The 21041-nt window shown below is 38.9% G+C and overlaps 1 long non-coding RNA gene across 1 annotated transcript in view; it reads right to left on the bottom strand.

The window, feature by feature from the left end:
* Positions 1 to 17108, bottom strand: part of LOC116570910 — a 50925-nt gene extending 33817 nt beyond the window's left edge. The window contains exon 1 of the long non-coding RNA XR_004277597.1: positions 17005 to 17108. This is a non-coding gene — a long non-coding RNA (uncharacterized LOC116570910). The remainder of the gene's footprint in view (positions 1 to 17004) is intronic.
* Positions 17109 to 21041: the final 3933 nt, after the last annotated feature.

Genomic DNA, 21041 nt, shown 5'->3' on the forward strand with positions numbered 1-21041 from the left:
GCCCCCAGAACAAGATAAAGAACATTGCTAGCACCCCAGAAGCAACCTCTGCTGCACACCCCCAGTCCCTACCCCCACAAATGGTAACCATCATACTGACTTCAAGCACACATTATTAGTTTTGCCTGTTTTTGAAATTTATGTGAATGGAATCACAATCAACTTAGATCTTTAATATTTTAGGTACACTGATGGTTAAAAAATTGCCTGTAAAATTCTTTGCATGTTTAAAGAACTGAAAGGGTAGAAAATATACTTAAAAGGGGGTTCATTCTGGAGCGCCTGGGTGGCTCTGTGGGTTAAGCCACTGCCTTCGGCTCTGGTCGTGATCCCAGGGTCCTGGGTTTGAGTCCCGCATCGGGCTCTCTGCTCAGCGGGGAGCCTGCTTCCTCCTCTCTCTCTCTGACCTGCCTCTCTGTCTACTTGTGATCTCTCTCTGTCAAATAAATAAATAAATTCTTTAAAAAAAAAAGGGGGGGGTTCATTCTAAGACAGGCTAGGAGAGCTCTTTGGCTCAGACCTCACTTTCAGGAAGGGCCTCAAATTCAGACCTCTGACATTATCCCCAAATGAAATGAACGATATTCACAGAGATTCACAAACTCGAAAAATAGTCGTACAATGCTAAAGCTGTGCTCTATTTCTGGACTGTATCACCTATCATGAATTAATATTATAGGGAAATCTTATAGCTGCGTGGTGAATTCAAAACTATTTGTTTACTTGAATTTTTTGTGTTAAAAGCATTACATTGTTGGGGCGCCTGGGTGGCTCAGTGGGTTAAAGTCTCTGCCTTTGGCTCTGGTCATGGTCTCAGGGTCCTGGGATCGAGTCCCGCATTAGGCTCTCTGCTCAGCGGGGAGCCTGCTTCTTCCTCTCTCTCTGCCTGCCTCTCTGCCTACTTGTGATCTCTGTCAAATAAATAAATAATTTTTTTTTTTTAAAGCATTACATTGCTCAATGCAAACATTTTCTAGATACTGCTATTTGGGTACCCCTGTGTTGAGTGTCTCCATTTTTAACATATTAAGTCTCAAAAAAGTGGAAGTGGACCAGGGCCTTACCTAACTTTTGAAAGGCCCTACTTGGTGATGGCCCCAGAGATGTCGCCAGACCTGACCAAGCTGTGTGTTGCCAACCCCCACCCCCGAAGGCTGGTGAAATGGGGAAGAGTCTGGGGAGGAAGTGATGCACTCCTCTTCCTAACAACTGCCAGGGAAAAGTTACTTTGTAGTCCTCCATTCTCATGACTATTACGAAAATAAGGTCCTACGGTACTTGGGAAAGGTGTTATATGAGTCCTTACACTTTCAATTCAATAGGTCTTTATACCTTCATATTTGTCAAGTTCCCTTACGCCTTCAATTGTACTTGTTACCCATGTACATCCCTGGACGCCAGCCGCCCCGCCCCTGCCCTCTCTGGAGCAGGGTCTCTGGAGGAGGAGCCCAAGAATACGCATCTTAGGGTCAAGACCTTAGGTGCAGCCTCTGTGTCCCCTCATGTTCCTCCTTTTAAAGAAGCACATAGGATCTGCCTTTCTACAGTCATTGATCACCATATTTATTTCAGTAACGTGCATACCCAGTCTCAGTGCAGACCCACTGTTGGGAAGTCCCACACGAGAGCTAATCATGCTTGTAGATGCAATTCCCAGTGAGGGTTGAAAAGCTCAATCCTTAGATGAAGTTCCAGCTCCGCTGCTTTCTGGTAGTGTGTCATTGAGCAGATGATTCCTCAGCTTCTGACTTGTAAAATGGGGAAACTAAAAGTACCGAACTCAGAGAGTTGTTGTGGGAATTAAATTAGTTAATGCTCTGAAGTACTTAAAGTGCCTCCTGGCACATAAAAAAGCATTCAATAAGTGGTAGCTATTATTATGATGATGACTTGCAATTCAGGATTTTAAAGCAAAATTCAAAATTGGCAAAATAACACCTGATGTTCATGCTATATTAATATAACCAGATTTTAAAGTCTTACAAAAAGGGAATGATAACATTCAAAGCTTACAAGTGAAGCAAGCACTTGCTGATCTTGCTACTGGGAATGTACCAGTCCACGAAAACAACTTGGCAAAAAGTAGTAAGAGCCTTGCCAAGTTGCATTCCTTGGGTACAAGTCTCACACATATTGGGGTGGGATTTTTTAATATACTGTTAACTTGATCCATATGAATGTCATATTTTTGATGCTCTTGTAAATGTCATTTTATTGCATTTCTGATTCTTCATTTCATGTAAAGAAATAGAATTAATTTTTTTTTTCAAGAGGTGATGGGCACAGGAAGGACCTAAAAGAGGGTGGCCAGAGGCTGATTTTTTATATGTTGATCTTGTAACCTATAATCTCACTAAACTCACATATTAGGTCTACTCAGTTTTGTAGATCAGTTAAGATTTTCTTGACAGATGATTGTTTCATCTATGAATAAAGATAGTTTTACTTCTTCCTTCCATATATATACATACACATTTTATTTCTTTTTCTTGAGCAGTTACATGAGCTAGGACTTCCAATACCTTGTCAAATAGAAATAGTAAGAGCCAACACCCTCACCCTTTTCCCAGTCTTAGGAAGAAAATATTCACTATTTCACCTTTAAGTATGTCGTTAGCTATAAGCTTTTGTCCACTCTATCAGGTTGAGGAAATTCTTTTGTACTCCTTATTTCTTGAAGTTTTTTTCATGAATGGGTATTGAATTGTTTTATATTCTTTCCTTGCATCAGTTGTGATAGATGGTTTTTATTTTCTAGTCTGCTAATAGAATGAATTACATTGTTTGGTGTACCAAAAAAAAAACCCAACCTTGCATTCCTGGGATAGGCCTACTTCAGCATGAAACATTATGCTCTTTAGATATTACTGGATGTGCCTTGCTGAATTTTGTTAGGGATTTTTGCATTTACAATAATGAAGGAGGAAACACATGTTTTCATTTTCCAATGTTTTGGAGCTGGCACTTCCCTAGCCCTACGGCATTACAGGATAAACAGCAAATTGCCCAAGATGCAAATTGCTTTTCCTAGCAGGGGCTAGGCCTCTGTCAATATTGTCATTTAATGGCAGTTAGCAATGTATAGGATCTTATTTATGAATATTTCATTCATTATAATAGTACAATAAATAGACATCTATCTGGCTTTGCCAATAAGTATTCTTTGCAAATTCATAAGTTTTCTCTGTTTCAATTCCAAAGGCTAATGTTAGTTTATGTCTTGACCAAAAGAGCTTCTCAAAAAAAAAAAAAGTCCATGGTACTTTGTTCTCTACCTTAAGTGGTTAACAGTTAAAAATACTAATGTAAAGGCAAATAATTGATCAATATTTATGTTAAAAAATTATATAATAGGGATGCCTGAGTGGCTCAGTCAGTTAGGCATCTGCCTTTGGCTCAGGGTCCTGGGACCGGATCCCACATAGGGCTCCTTGCTCAGTGGGAAGCCTGCTTCTCCCTCTGCCTACTCTGACTGTCACACCCCCTGCTTGTGCTCTGTGAAATAAATAAATAAAATCTTTTTAAAAATTATATAATAATTTAATGTAATTAAATTACCATGTAACACTATACAACTTAGCAGTTTACACGTATTATCTTATTTGACCTATGTTTAACATTAATAGCCCACTTCGCAGGTGAAAAAACTAAGGCTCAGAGAGCTTTCAGGTCTTTCTCATGGTCACCTAACTGATAGGAATCAGAGTATTTGGAAATAGAAAATATGTTTATACACAGAGACAGAAACAATTTGCAAACTCCTAAATACCCTGCATTTTTAGTTCCAAAGGCTAATGCTAGCTTAAGTCATGTTTTGAGTCTTGAAATGTTTTTGTATTAAAAAAAAAAAAAAAACCATTCACTGTGTTGTGCTTCCTGCTGTAAGGTGACGGCATACACAAATACACTTAATAAAGAAATACAAATACGGTATTATTTACTCACAGACATTAATTGTTTCAATAAAAACAGAAGAAATTAGGTCAAACAAATGACAGCAGTGCTCCAATAATTATAAATACTGTAATTATTCTTCCTCAATATATTCATTATCCCTAATTTGATCTTTAGGGCATATCTCTACACAAACTGCACTTTCCGGTCTTAAATCACACACACACTCCTAATTCTATCAGGCACTTGACCTCCAGAGCAAACAGCTGCTGCTTCTTTCTTTAGACACTTCTTGGAAACTCCACTCAGATACCAACAGAGTAGTCTCCTGGTGCATTTGGAGACAAAGGACAGGCTGCCAGAGTCCCTAAGCAACCCACCAGTCACAATTTCCGACCCTGCTTTAGAATTTCCTAAGGAGCAGTGGTTTCAGTGTGCCTCAGAATCAGCTGGAAGACCTGTTAAAACACAACCTACTCCAACCCAACCCATCCCTGGTGTTTCCAGTTCAAGAGGTCTGGGATGCACCCAGGGATCTGCATTTCTTACAAGTTCCCAGGGCCTCCTGGGACCCCACTTTGAGAACCTCTCAGTGGATGAATGGTTGGGCATCTGATTTTCCATCTCCCTTGTTTTTTCCCTGGACAATAGAAAAGAAGTGGAAGTTTTCAGGAAAGAGATTAGATAAAAATTGTCATGGAAGAGATGGTTTCTTTGCTCTATAGATCAAATAGCTTAAAAACCGAAGGTCTGCAGCAGAGCCCAGGCCTCTGAATTGTATAACGTTTTTGCTTGATTGTTTTTATTGTGAGAGCTCTTTTAAAGGAACCACCTTATGAATATCTCTCTTTTTTTTTTTCCATTTGCCAGCTAAAAGAATATGTACAAAAATGTCAACAGTAATTATCTCCTGGAGAGAGCACTGCAAATAATTTCTTTTCCTTGTGGCTTATTGGTGTTTCCAGTCTTTATTCATTATAACAAATATAATTGACCTATGTAACACAAAAATGCAGCTGGCAAAAACCACATAAGTAAATGGTATGCCTGGCATTTTATTAAAGGCATTAGAAAAAACTGAAATTTCTACTTGGAACTCTACAAGCCAATACAGTTAAAAATGTATCTATTTGTCAACCAGATCTAAGACTTACCTCCGTCTGTCCACCCCTCTCCATTATCATTTGAGCTTGGAGCCTGACAGTACATCTAGAAGTCAAAGGGCAAGTTCTGAGCTTTATAGTGGTTGCCCTCTCTGGTTTGTGCCCCCACTAATGTGGGCACAGTGTTTCTAGCTGATTACTTCCCAACAGTGCTGGTTCCTTCCAGCTACCTTCACCCCTTTCTCCCAGAACTTCTCCTTGAGCCACAGGTGGTGGTGAAGAGTCTGCATGTGCAGCGTCCCATGAATCTCCTCGGGGACAAAGGAAATCCTGACCTTCGTTGACCTCACTTGCATTCACAATTCCCAAAAAGTTTATGCCACTAATTCATACATTTCCCTAATTAACTATCAGACAGATTAAGCAACTGATAAAATAACCAAAGTAACTTAAGCTAATGAGTGAGAAAATCAAAGAGTTTACAATCAGAGTTTTATACAGAAAACTGAAAAGCCACAGAAGCCGATTTTTGCCACATTCTACTGCCTTGTCTATGCAAAATAATAACTTTTTCTTTTTTCTATACTATATCTGCTACTATATGAGCTTTCTTTTAATTGTTCGTCATGGATTTTTTTTTAATTGCCAAATGCAAGACTGAGTTGAAAATTAAGATAAAGTTTTAATATCTCACAGGCCAACATTTTTTCCTCCTGACTGATTCACTTTGGAAATCAAAATAGCAAGAATGCTTTTTCTCTGGCTTGAATAAACATGTCGATCTGAACTGTGTAACAGTGGAAAAGCCACATTCTCTTGATTATTGTTAATTCATTGCCAGATTAAAATGTACGCAGCCTCTTCCTCCTACCACACAAATTGTGCCTGAAACAAAATAATAACTCTGCTTTGCTAAACAAAAACATCATCCAAATCAAGACAGGTTTTTCTTAATGACCTAAAAATATGTGTTTTCTCTAAAGGAGGAAGAAATTTAAAAAGCAATGACAACACAGTGCTTTTCCAGGAGATAGTAATTAGAAATGAATTAGAGCTTCCGACAGAGTGAAAACAAGAAGGCCCTGTTTATCTCTTACTCAGAGTACAGCACAGGCTTATGAACTGTCATTATCCAAAAAATCATCTCTCAACCGTATCCTACAAATGGATGTGATTTGTAGCTTTAGCTCACCTGGGATTTGAGATATGAGTGGGTTGTTGTTTTGTTGACCTTTTTTGTAATATTAAGAAGGATGGTTTTGTTACATGCAAACCAATTTCAGCCTCAAAAAAGCAGCATCTACGCTGCATATTCTCCTATTACCCCTTTTAAAGATATATCAGCCTTATTCCCAGAACTCTTGAGTGAACTCACTGAGACTCCAATGTAAACCTCTGCAATTTTGAACAGAACTCATTTCTGCTAGCTTTTTACTCTGGGCATTACAGTTCATCATTCGTCCAAATGGGGAAACAATTAGTAGAAATAAACAGGTATATTAAAAGCGGAGAGAATAAGAGCACAAGCGACCAGGAGGCCATCTTCCCTTGCTCATACTTTGAAGGCCTTGGTTGCCACTACCTCCAAAACTCCCACATGCTCATGTGTAACCAGCTGTACAGCCAACCTCAGTCACCCAATCCCAAGGGAGCAGCGGAGAGGGTCAAAGATTAGAAGATGTCAAGATTCAACTAGGCTGATCTGGTAAAAGAAAATTGGGGGGCGGGGGGGGGAGGCCAGGGTCTATTGGCCCAGACGCTGAAAACTCTATCAGTGGCAGGAAAATGAAAGAAGAAAAAATAAAACTCAGTCACATGAAAGAGGCAGAGTACAGAAATGGCAACTTGAGCTAAAGGGAACAGAAGTCAAAGAAGACTCTTGGGGAAGGGCCAGGGTGTTTGGAAAGATGGGGAAATCCATAAGGGAGAAGGGAAACACAAATGAGACCAGCAAGGCAGTGGGGGACATCCACTGTTAAGGGCAGAGGGCCCACCGAACATTCCCAGTGGTGCTTGTAATTATCATCATACCGTATTACTGCTTGCTAGAGTGTCAGCTCATTAGCTTACTGGGTGCTTTGATAATTTCACTTTTTTTTCTAAAACATAATACATTGTGAAAAATTTTCCTTTAACAATTAGTTTGGAATAACCCCAAGTACTCAATTATCTAGAAAATTCACTTTTCCAAGACCCATTATTCTACAATTCATCTTGTAACTATAGTAATTTTATAATTTCACTGCTATAGACTGAATGTGTCCCTCCAAAATTCATATGTTGAGATTCAACTCCAGTGTGATGATATTTGGAGGTGGGGCACTTGGGAAGGGATTAAGTCATGACGTGGAGTCTTCATAAATGGGATCGGTGCCTTCAGAAAAGAGACCCCAGAGAGCTCTCTTACCCCTTCCACCATGTGAGGACACAGAGAGAAGATGGACATTTATGAACCAGGAATCTCTCATCAGACAGCAGACGTGTCAGTACCTTGACCTTGGACTGCCCAGCCTCCAGAACTGTAAGAAATAAATTTCTATTTTTTATAAACACCCCACCCGTTTATAGTAGTATCCTCTTTTAACAACCTGAATGGACTAAGACCTTCACCTTTTACAGGAGAATTTCTCTTAATATAGCTCCAAGGCTCCGAAAAAAGGAGGCTCTCTACTTTCTTACTAAAACGTCTTGACTAGTGCCCACAGCACACAGGATCCATATAGCACCAACCAGCTGAAGTTTATGTTTACCATGGATCCATTGTTTGGGCTTATTTATTCCAATACTTTTGTAATTATGCAATCAAGTTTTTAAAATATGTAAACTGGTAAAAAAAAAAAAAAGAAAGAAAGAAAGAAAGAAAGAAAGAAATGAGTGCAAAAGAGTGCAATTTACTTTCTCACGTAAAGTAAATTGGATGCCTGGAAAAAAATTAAGCAAATTGGTTTATAAAAAATGTTGGATTTTAAAAAATGAGAAAAAGAACTCAGAAGAATCCAGATAGATTTTGCAATGTTTGCTAAATGTCTTTAAACTCTCCATTTTAAATATACAAAACCAGAAAATTATAGAAAATGCAGGGGAAATTCCAATTCACAGATCCAAATTGAAAGCAAAGGCCTTGGTCTTACATCAAAAGCCTGGTAAATTACACTACGTGTAGATATTTTAAGTTAAAGTATTTAAGGCACGTCTATAGCATTCTATGTCTACCTGAAGCAGCTTTTTTCAATGATCCTATCGGTGAGTCCCAGTGACTCAGAGAAGACAGATTCCTCTACAGTTATTCTAAAACTCTGGGAATAGATCCCCCATTGATCTTTAACATTCAAAGTGCTCAATGATTCTGGTAAACATCTGCATTTTGCATGCATAGAATGTAGTTTAACTCATCTGGCCATCTACAGAGGGATCTTTTGGTCCTTTGGTGGAAACTGTCCGTCGACTGGTTGACAGTCCTGAAAGCATACCTGCTCTCCTGTTTTTTGCACATTTTAGTGACGACAGTGTGTCCTGCTGTCCCTGAGCCGTGCTCTGAAGCCTATCCCAGGACAGAAATGGTAGTGCTCCTTTAGCCCTTCGACTTTCTCCTGAGATGTGTGAGCTACAGAAAGTGAGGTATGCATGTCAAGTGGGGTAGCCTAGGGCACTCTATTCGCAGTTTCATTTCTCCCCCTAGCAGGGTCTCACCCTCCCTTTGCATTTAGAAAGGACATCCTTTGCTTGGGGTTTGGTTTCTAAACTGAATTTATAGGTTCAGCAGATACAGTCCAAGTTCAGTTCTGGTCTTAGCTTCAACCAAACCTAGATGGAAAGATCTGAAATGGCTCTTTTCCTGCCGTGATACTGTTTTTGCCTAGGCCCAGAAATGAGTGACTAACAAGCTTGGGGAAACATGTAAATTGCTGGGGTGGGTGTTCTGCCGCAATTTTCATTCACTCAGAAGCAGGATTAAATAAAAGCCCTGCAAAATATAATTCATTTCTGTTTCTCTGGTAATGAGGTACAAAAATATCTCATACAGGAAGGGCAGAAAATAGAGAAACCTGTAGGCAATTGTGGAAGAATCTCACCCTCCATGAGTTAGAAGGGCCAGCACCAAAGTATTGAAGGAAACTATAATGGCATATCTTGTAAACTTGACACCCAGTTGGATCCTTTTCACAGCCTCTTTCTCTATATAAAATTACTTTCTATCAGAATCATTATTTTCCTAGTTTGGTTGTTTAGTTTTAATCTTAAAAATACATGCTCATCTTAAAGACATGATTCAAATTCCATTCCATATCTCATGTATGAAATAAAATTTACATTTAACAAACAAAAACATTATACTTCACAGTTCACCCCTCTATTCCACTGTTTAAATTGTAAATACAAAAATTCTCTGATGTAGGGCACCTGGGTGGCTCAGTGGGTTAAGCCTCTCCCTTCGGCTCAGGTCCTGATCTCAGGGTCCTCCTTCCCCCCTCTCTGCCTGCCTCTCTGCCTGCTTGTGATCTCTCTCTCTCTCTGTCAAATAAATAATTTTTTTTTATCTTAAAAAAAAAACCTCTCTGATGTAAAACGAATTTCTGCTAAGGATGCCTCAGCCTACATTTTAATAGGAGTGAATATAAATCTGTTTGCTGTGCGGAAGGTGGGAAACAGGATTCCCCACCAAAAATGGGCCTTTTCCTATTTAAATGCTTTCTTCTCCAAAGTAGTTAAAGTTATAAATATGTCTGCCCCACAAAAGATAAGCATATGGCTACCTCACCTAACATTAACTCTAGCAAATTGTTTAGAATTTTGAATAACAAACATTGTGTGTTGGGGGGGGAGTATTTCATCTTTGACATGGTTTACAATTACCAGCAAATGGTGATAATTAGAAGCAGACCGAATTTTAGTCAATTTTTATTGCTTCTAAATTCTCTACAGACCCTGTGGCCCCTTATTTTCAGTATCTGAGGCAGCGCGCTCCCAGGGTAAGCTCCATACATCACCATCACTAGGCGAGGACAGCCATCACCCGAGGTCTTACACAGAAGCTATCTGGACACAAGGGTTCCACTTCTGGCTGAATCCAGACATAGAGATCAGTAGAGCATCTCCATTCCAAGATATCGGTGGGAGTTGATAAAGTACTGGATGAGTTTTTAAAAGAACGTACAAACAAACTGAATTCTTTTGGACCATGGGAATGCTTTAAAATGCGGTGAGTGCTGGGAATTTTGTAAGAATGATGAATCACAGACCTGTACCCCTGAAACAAATATCACATTATATGTTAACAATAATTTAAAAATAATAATAATAATGTGGCTCCAATTCTCTCATTTTGCTTAACCAAAAAATGCTTATTTCCAGTTCTTCACTTTTCATTCTGGATTGTAAGGGCTGTTGAGTGAATAGAAGGACAGGTGAGCAGGGTTTGAGTCTGTGAGAGCGGAACTACTATTTATATACTGGTTTGAACCCACATCTCTCAATTTACTCACAAACACACAAACAAAAATCAGTGACTAGATTCCTATCCAGATGGCTCCCCCAAAAACTAAATGGGACTGGTCAGTTAACAGGTAGTCAGAGTCTCAGCACCAGCCAATTCCAAGTCCAGACCAAGACCTGTGTATATGAGATCCAGAGCACAGAATGGCCTGCTTTGGCAGTAAATGCCAGAGATGACAAACAGCTCTCTAGCTTGTCCTGTGGCCCTCATCGCAGACATGAGGAAGAGGGCCATGAAAATAAGCAAACAGAAAATAATTGAATCTTCCACTTTGGAAGGCTCAGCAGATCCAATATAAACAGGGTGTTGGCCATGAAGACTTACTGCTTCAGATCACGTCTTGTGCTCTTTCACTTGACCATAACCTCTAACGCTGCAGCATTTATAAGCACTGAGGGCAAGCATCTGAATTTAAGATCAGACAAAAGGACCCATTCCAAAAGGGGTTTCTCTGCCACTGTCAGAATACAGGGACTTTTCTCATGTTTAGACTAACCCTCTCACTAGCAGGGAATAAAATCTTTTCATGTCTTACCTACTTCCTGTCGATCTTACTCTAAGACCCTTTACAAAAGGAGGGAAATAGAGAAGAAACTTCAGAAGAAAAATTTACCCTAACAAAAAGTAAGACATACACATGCACAAAAATGGCAAATTCTAAGGTTTTTGGTAATGTTGAGTAGTGGGTATGGAAAGCCAAAAGAGTAATGGTAAAAGCAATATATTTGAAGTGTACTTTTAATGTTTTATAAAATCTCCAGCTCTAAAGCTGAAATAAGTTTTAGCTAAACTTGATGCTTCATTCAAACCACAAAAATTAACATGTAACATAAAAACTAAACTACATATAAAGCATCCACGTAGTTAGATATGCAATAATAGGTACCAATACCACCTCAATGATGTTTTAGAAGTTTATTATCAATTTATTATTTGAATAGCTAAGGTATCGTATCCAAGGGGGAAAAAAAAGTTCTTTTTTTTTAAAGTCTGAAAGTGTTATACTTTATTTCAGTATTAAACAATTCCTACTCACTTAAATGACTCACAATATTTCCATGCCATTTTCTCATCTGCACAATAATCTGATAAGTATTCAAGAAATGAAATTCTCCCTTTATGCCACTCTCGACATATTCTAATAGTATCCTAGCCTCAAAATGACTGTGATATTTTTTGAAGTTAATGCAGTATGGGAAGAAATTCATAAATCTGCCAAGGGGGACAAAAGAAAATGAGCAAATATCTAATTTACAGCATCTAAATAACAGATCAAACATGTATGAATGGTGCAAATCACGTATGCCAATAGCTGCATGTGGGTGTGTATGCAGAAAAGAAAAATCTATGTATATGCACACACATCTCGCCAATTATCTCAAGTCTGAAAGGTCAGATTCTATCCCCAGAGCAGCATCTTGCCAACCTGAAAAAAACTGAATGAACATTCTAATTGTGAGGAATTAGATGTGCTCCCCTTACCACACCCCCCACAGCTCTGCACCTTCTTTAACTATTCCTCAAACAGGGCTCCAGAACCTTCTCTTTGCTCTCATATAAGCCAGTGTAGAGTCACTGGGTCTGTGATATATATATACAGAGCTCCAAGGTAAAAGGCTAAAGAACTGATTCTTACCAGAGAAAGGAAGTATTGCCCAGCTTGAATTTCCTCCTCCTTTTCCCGTAAATTGAAATTCTTGCCCTAATCAAGCTGTTTCCAATCACATATGAAATGGGCAAAAAGGAAGCAGAAATTAAGCGTCACAGAATCTGCTTTAGCCACATAGCGAGACCTGCAAAAGTTTCTAGGACCCAGCCAGGAGCCACCTTGATAGAATATATTTGCTCTTATTGACGCACATTTTCTCCTAATTAGTTGTAATAAAATTAGTGGAACTAAAATGAACATCTTTCTGTTTTGCCGTGCCCTCCCTTCTTACCTGCTTCTCTCTCCCCGCCTTTGCTCTCTATTCTCTTTCTCTCTTTTAAACTTAGACAGTTACAGAAAAGGGGGTTGCTTTGGTTACCATTAAATCAATCTCATCTCATGTCCTTTCACAAGTATAAAATTAATTCTGAGTGATTCTGATTATAGCAACTGTACCCCAGCCCTGATCAAGCCTAATTACAACTTGGTGCAGGATCCCCGCCATTGTTGCATCTAGGTAATGGAGCCTGAATTTCAGCCAGCAGTGCCTTGTTAATGAATAGGAGCATGAGAGGCCCGCACATTGTCTCCTGTGACCTCTTCTGCATCGTAAAGAGCAAACTGCATTGATAAACACACTAAGATGGTTATTATCCATTATTCAGTTTTACAATTAGGGAACACCTGGCACCGTGGCAGCCAGCCCTCTTTATCTCCCATCCATATCTAGGTGGGCCCCAAACTCGGACACAATATAGCACACCAATTTCCCTTTATTAAAGGAAAGAAGTTGTAAAGAGAGGCACTGTCGCTGTTTTTAAGTCTCCTTGCCGTTTGCTAGGAACCATATTGGCAGCAAGCCTGCAAATGTTAGAGATGGCTTTGAGATGGCCTTTTAAATATTGTCCTTTCATATTAGGAAGGACTTACAGACCAAGAAGCTCCCCCACTAGCTCCTGAAGCCTGGTATGCTTCCAGATTAACAAGACAAGAGGAGTTCAAAGAACTAAGAAATGCAGCAGCAGCGTCTTTGAACCTATAGAAAAGGAAAATCCATTGCATTTTGCTTTGTCCTCACCACCCATGGACTTCCAATTAGCCTACTTCTCTTCTGACTTTACAAATCTTCATTTGCAGCATTCAACCCACTCTAAGGAAGAGGGCTGTCTGGTTGTGGCGGCAAATATATTTTAGAGTTCTTCTATCTTTGCACAATCAAAGTTAATTTTTTATTATTCTAGTATATGAAAAATTTCAGTAAAGATTTTTTTTTTCTAGCAGTAGTTAAGAGGCAGAGAGCTTCTATTTTCTAGACAGACCTAGGTGGACTTTTTACAACCTCACAACTTCAGAAGTTGAGGGGGAAGCTGATGGGATGAGAGCGACAGACCACAGCATAATGGGGGTACATGGCCTCAGAGACTTAATATACAGTTTTGCCACTTTGAAACTTCTGAAATCAACTTAAACTGGGGGACTCAGCAGTCTCTGGAAAAACAGGCTTGTGCCAGCCAAACTCACCAAAGAGCAAACTGGAATTCAGAAAGGTAGTCAAGATTAAAATTTGAAAATGGCATATTGAGTTCACAGGTTCTCAACTGGAAACAGGCAGGTGTACCCAGTGTACACCTGACCAGGTGTACCCAGTGGCTGATTTTAAAATGTCATATAGCCATTTCCAGCTCCCTCTCCAGCAAACCCTCAAACTTTGCTTACATTTTTCTCTGTGTTTCTTTCCAGTACCTCAAATAAACAAAAAAAAAACAAGACAAAACAATAAAAAATAAAAATGGATAGTTTCTTTTCTAAGACGTGTTCAAGGTACTTCAATTTTATGATTATAAAGCTAAAGAAGACAAATTTTCACCAAAGCTCAAGTTGGCATCTGGAGATTTACTCAAGTTTATATAAATGGGGGTGACTTAATCAGATGAGGTCAAAGATTGTAGATCCCACACCATTAAACAGTTATTATTATTTTTTTTATTTTTCAAAAGTCCTAGAAGGTAAGAGGAAGCACAAATGACCCCCAAAGGTCAAGTCATGCTGACATCATAGAACCAAGTCCTTCTCAAAAACCAATCTTTTGTCCCACCATCAGAAAGGAACCCTTGAGCAGCATGAAAATATGAGTCAGGAAAAATGTAACCTTCTTAATGTAAAATGGCAAGGTCTTGCTCAAGCAAATGATAATACACCATTTTCAAGTACACTCCTCAAGTAGGACAACTCTGTCAACATCACAGAGGTTGGCATTGTTTTAATTTTTGGCTTATAATCCTATCACAGTTCTCACAAAAGTGCTTGGCTGAAAGGGATGCCTTATAAACTAAAATCAGATTGCCCAAAATCAAAACATTGAGAATTAAATCTCACACTTCTTTATTCTCAGGTGGGACTAAGGCCAGGGCCCTTTGGGAAGGGGCTTTCCATGGCAGCTGAAATAAGATGAAAAGATAATTCTGATCATCAGACTTAATGTACCCCCCTCAATTTTTTCCATCCACCAACCAAGGACCTCATGCCTCTGTTCCATGGCTGCTGGTATCTCTTGGAATAGAGTCACCGGCTTACGAATTGCTTCTCTTACCAAGAGAAACAATTCATACCAGTCAGAATGGCTAAAACTAACAAGTCCAGAAAAGACAGATGCTGGCGAGGATGCAGAGAAAGGGGAACCCTCCTACACTGTTGGTGGGAATGCAAGCTGGTGCAACCACTCTGGAAAACAGTGTGGAGGTTCCTAAAAAGTTGAAAATAGAACTACCCTATGACCCAGCAATTGCACTTTGGGTATTTACCCTAAAGATACAAATGTAGTGGTCCAAAGGGGCACGTGCACCCGAATGTTTATAGCAGCAATGTCCACAACAGCCAAACTATAGAAAGAACCTAGATGTCCATCAACAGATGAATGGATAAAGAAGATGTGGTACACACACACACAAAATGGAATACTATGCAGCCATCAGAAGAAATGAAATCTTGCCATTTGTGACGACATGGATGGAACTAGAGGGTATTATGCTTAGCGAAATAAGTCAATCAGAGAAAGACAATTATCATATGATCTTCCTGATACGAGGAAGTTGAGAGGCAACGTGGGGAGTTTGGCAGGTAGGAAAGGAATAAATGAAACAAGATGGGATCGGGAGGGAGACAAACCATAAGAGACTCTTAATCTCACAAAACAAACAAAGGGTTGCTGGGGAGAGGGGGATAGGGAGAGGGTGGTTGGGTTATGGACATTTGGACATTGGGGAAGGTATGTGCTATGGTGAGTGCTGTGAAGTGTGTAAACCTGGCAATTCACAGGCCTATACCCCTGGGGCTAATAATATATTATATGTTAATAAAAAAAATTTTTTTTAAAGAATCAGTATAGCTTAGGCAACTTTTCACATGCTACCATGTTTTCAGTAAGCCAGTATGTGAACCATATCTTTTAATGATGTTTCTCCTAACAACAGATAAAGAGATTTTTTTTTTAATTACTGTGGTGCTTTTTTCTTAAAAAAAAAAAAAAAAGGAGAGATAGAGAGAGAAAAGCAACTCATGTAACCTCAGGTCAGAAAGGGACCTTAAGAAATCATGAAGGATACTTCTGAGGAAGATGGCAGAACAGGAGGATCCTAAGCTTATCTCATTCCACAGATACAACTAGATAACACCCACATCAGTGTAAATAACCCAGAAAACAACCCAAAGATGGCAGAACAGACTCTCTACAGCTAAATGTAGAGAATAGGCCACATTGAAGAAAGTAGGTAGACCCTCAAGGCTGTCCACAGGAGGGAGGAATGCCCAGGCACAGAGAGAGGAAAGAAACAGACCCTCACACTAGGCACCTCAAGCACCAGAAACCCACATACGGAAGACAAATCACCATAACATTGGGTTTTGACAACCACAGGCCATAACTTCATGAGTTCTTAAAATCAGTGGGGCCTAACACTTGGATCTTTAAAAATCAGCAGCCTGGTTCTGAGAGAGCCAAAAGGGTGAGAGGAAACAGTCTCTGCCCTTTTAGAAACATCACAAGCAGCCTGTGGAGATACAGCATAGAAGGAATAGTTTGAAAAATGCCCCGGTGTACCATAGTGAGATTTGTTTACTAATTTCAGAACATGTGCTAGAGGGGCAGGGATCTTGGGAGATTTCTCCAGGAACAGCGGAACGAGAGGGTGCCATTTCACTCCCCCATCCACCAAACTAGACACACAGACACCCACCTGTAGGAACCAGAAGGGTGTCGATGCTCTCCACTTAGTTTGCAAACAGCACACCACTCCCCCACCTTCTCCTATGGACATGCCCCCTCCAGCCAGGCCTCAGCCTCGAGGCTCCTCCCACAGCAGATTCATGCAAACCTTGCTAACACCCTATACTCACACCCCCGCTTCTCTATAGACTCACTCCCTTTAATACACCTTTGTTGGGAACCCACCCAAAGCAATGCCACAAGCCTGGCAATAAGCGAGCAGCCCCACACTAGGGGCTGGCACTACTCCAAAGTGACTCCTGCCCTAGGAAAAAGGGAAGATAACCACACACACAAGTCTGACTGTGGCCTTAGCAGTGGCCTAGGGGCAGCCATTTGGTCTGACCACAAGTCCCACCCACCAACAAAATCTTCTCAGGGGACAATACAAGAAAAGACTCCTGCAGTTTGGTGTTACTACATCTAGGGCAAATGCTTCGTCTGACCCAACTGAAGCCCAAGGCAGCCCCAAACTGTCCCACTAATGACAAGGGACCAAGCCCTGCCTATAACAGGCAAAGAGAGTCATTGCAAATGACTGGAATGAAAACAAAAGCAGCTCAGCCACAACAGTAGGTCCCATGCAACACACATAGGAAGATACCTCTGAAGCACCAGATTCTAGTGAAGAGGGGACGTTGCACTACAAGGCACTGTTGGACTTCTTCTTCATAAGGCCACTACTTTTAAGAGCGGGACATAGCTGACTTTCCTAAAACAGAGAGACAGAAACAGAGAGTTAGACAAGATGAGGTGACAGGGGATGTGTCCCAAATGAAAGAACAGGAGGAAAAACATCAGAGCAAGAGAACTATACAAAAGAGAGATCAGTAACATGCCTGACAGAGAATTTAAAGTAACTGTCATAAAGATACTCACTGAGCTGAAAATAAGAGTGGAGGTTCTCAATGAGACCCTTAACAAGAGACCGAAAGCATAAAAAGAACCAAAGATAACTCAATAACTCAAATTAAAAATACACTGGGTAGAATACATAGTGGACAAGAGGAAGCAGAAGAACAGATTGGTGACCTAGAGGACAAAGTCATGGAAAGCAATTGTGCTGAACAGAAGGAGGGAAAATAATAATAATAATAATAATAATAACTCAGCCACACCATCAAGTATAATAACATTTGCCTTATAGAGATGCCAGAAGAAAAAAAGAGAGAAAAGTGGGCAGAAAATTTATTTGAAGAAATAAGAGTTGAAAGCTTCCAGAATCTGGAAGGAAACAGAAATCCAGATCCAGGAGGCAGAGAAGCCCTCAATAAAATCAACCCAAGAAGTCCACACCAAGATACACAGTAATTAAAATGGGCAAAAAGTAGTGATAAAGACAATTTTTAAAGCAACAAGAGAAAACAGTTTATAATCAAGGGGAAACCATATAGGGTATCCAGAAATTTTTTTAGCAGAAACTTTACAAGCCAGAAAGAAGTGGCACAGTATATTCACAGTGCTGAAAGATTTTAAAAAAAGAAAAAAAAAAAAAAACCTGCAGCCAAGAATACTTTATCCAGCAAGGATACAATTCAGAATAAAGGGAAAGATAAAGAGTTTCCCAGACAAATAAAAGTTAAAGGAATTCATGACCACAAAACCAGCCCTACCAAAAAATGTTAAATGGGACTCTTTGAGGGGAAAGGAAAGACCATAAGTAGGAGTAGAGAAAGTAAGAAGCACAAAAGAGGTAAAATTAAGTCTATCCATAAAAATCAGTCAAGGGATGCACAAAATAAAGGACTGTAAAGTATGACACCATATATCTAAAACATAGGAGGGAGTGGAGGAAACAACAGGTTCAAACTTATGTGACAATCAGTTTAAGATGACTGCTATATGCAGTTGTTATATACAAACATAATGGCAACCACAAATCAAAAACCAGTAATATATATGCAAAAAATATAGAAAAAGGAATACCAAACTTCCACTAGAGAAAACCAGCAAAATGTGAGAGAAGAGAGCAAGGGAAAAGGAAACAGAGGAGCACTACAAAAATAACCATAAAACAAGTAACAAAATGGCAGTAAGTACATACATATCAATAACTTACTTTGAATGTAAATAGACTAAATGCTCTAATCAAAGACACGGAATAACGGAATGAATAAAAAAGTAAGACTTATCTACAGGCTGCCTACAAGATATTCATTTCCAACCTAAAGGCACATGCAGATTGAAAGTGAAGGGATGGAAAAGCATTTATCATGCAAATGAAAGTGAAAACAAAGCCTGGGTAGTACACAAAATAAACTTTAAAACAAAGACTGTAACAAGAGACAAAGAAGGGCACTTTATTACCATAAGGGAGCAATCCAACAAGAAGCTATAACAATTGTAAATATTTATGTATCCAACATGGGAACACCCAAATACCTAAAGAAACTGATTAACAAACATAACAGAACTAACTGATAGTAATGCAATAATAGTAGGGGGTCCTAACACCCCACTTACATCAATGGATAGATCATCAGAACAGGAAATCAACAAGGAAACAGTGGCCTTGAATGACACATTGAACCAGATGGATCTAACAGATATAGTCAGAACATGCCACCCTAGAACAGCAGAATACACATTCTTTTCAACTGTACATGGAATTCTCCAGAATTGATCACATATTAAGTCACAAAACAAGCCTTAACAAATTCAAAAAGATCAAAGTCATACCATACATCTTTTCTAACCACATTACTGTGAAACAAGAAAAAACCTGGAAAGAACACAAATTCATAGAGGTTAACTAATATGCTACTAAACAATGAGTGGGTCAATCAAGAAATCAACCAGGAAATCAAAAAATACATGGAGACAAATTAAAATGAAAACACAGTGCTCCAAAATCTTTGGAATGCAGCAAAAGTGGTTCCAAGAGGGAAGTTTATAGCAACTCAGGCCTACCTCAAGAAGCAAAAAAATCTCAAATAAACAACCTAATCTTACACCTAAAAGAGCTAGAAAAAAAAAAAAATGAACAAACAAAACTCCAAACTAATAGAAGGAAATAATAAAGATTAGAGCAAACATATAAAATAAAATAGAAACTAAAGAAACAAAAAAACATAGAACAGATCAATGAGGGGTGCCTGGGTAGTTCAGTCCCTTAAGCAACAGCCTTTGACTCAGGTCATGAGCCCAGGATGCTGGGATCAAGCCCTGCATTTGGCTCCCTACTTAGTGGCAAGTCTGTTTCTCCTCTGCCTCTCTCACTCTCATTCTCTCTCAAATAAATAAATAAAATCTTTTAAAAAAATACAAACTCTTAACTCTAGAGAACAAGTTGATGGTTATCAGAGGGGAAGCAGGTGGGGGAACAGGAGAAATAGGTGAAGGGGATTAAGAGTTTACTTAGCATCATGAGCACGGACGGAGTAATGGATAGAATTGTTGAATTACTATTTTGCTAAGTATACTGGAATTAAAATGTAAAAAGAAAAAATAATTTTAAAAAAATTTTAAGAAATTATCAAGTATGATTACGGAATAAAAGAACCTAGTCTTGCTGGTGCATGTGTGTGTATGTGTTAACGGTAAAAAGGAAACATATATAGTTGTCACCTATTTATTCATTTGAAAAATATTTCTTAAGAATCTTTTGTGTCTAGCACTATTATAGGGCTGGCAATACAACCAGGAACAAATTAGACCAAAAGTACACGTGTTCATGGCACTTATATTTGTATGAGAATAAATGTGAGAAATGTACATAAGATATGAGGAATACAAATATATCAATGGATTCAAAGAACAAAACACCATCAAGGAATTTCATAGAACTAGTTCTAAAACTATAAGTGGAAAAAACCTTAGAGTAACTGTGGAAAAACTGAAATTAACTGAACAAAAATAATTAAATAACACATCCATAACAAATCTCATGAAGCCACCATTGTGCCTATCAAGTTAACCAAATTGTTCTTCAAGAATGGTAAGCTGAGCACCCTCGTAAGCTGGCTTCTGGTGGGCACGTCAAGTGCACGAGACTTTAGGAATGCAATTTGACATGGATGTCAAGAAACTGAAATTTAAATACACATATCCTTCTATACAGTAGTTCCTCTTAGAGCAATGGGTCAAAACCTTTACTCTGTCTAAAAGCGTCAAGAGCTTTTCTAAAGGGCAGATTCCTATGCTCTAAAGTCAGATATTCCGTCTGCAGGTTTGGGGTGGGACCCCCGATTGCATTTATATCTGTTTCTGATGAAGGCGGTTAGGACATCACTCCACAAGGAGAGTTGCTCTAGGGGGATCTATTGCAAGACAGCCATCAGAAATGTAGAGAGAGATTTACATTTGAAGCTTTGATCTCAGCTTTTATTTATAATGTTGACAAATTGTAAATGACCTAAATTAACATAAATAAAGAAATAGTAAGAGTAATTATAATACATTCTTATAAGATATTACTATATAGCCATTAAAAATGGGCTTTAGGATACATTTGATAATGTGGGAAGATGCTAAGTGAAAACAATCGAGATGAAAAATTATATAGACACTGTGTTTGTGTGTGTGTGTGTATATATATGTGCATAGATATGTATAAATAGCAATAAAATACATATATACATGTTTATGCATATATATACATATATATGTGTATATGTAGCAATAAAATACATCAAACTGTTA

The sequence above is a fragment of the Mustela erminea genome, chromosome 12, assembly GCF_009829155.1.
Source record: "Mustela erminea isolate mMusErm1 chromosome 12, mMusErm1.Pri, whole genome shotgun sequence".
NCBI lineage: Eukaryota > Metazoa > Chordata > Mammalia > Carnivora > Mustelidae > Mustela > Mustela erminea.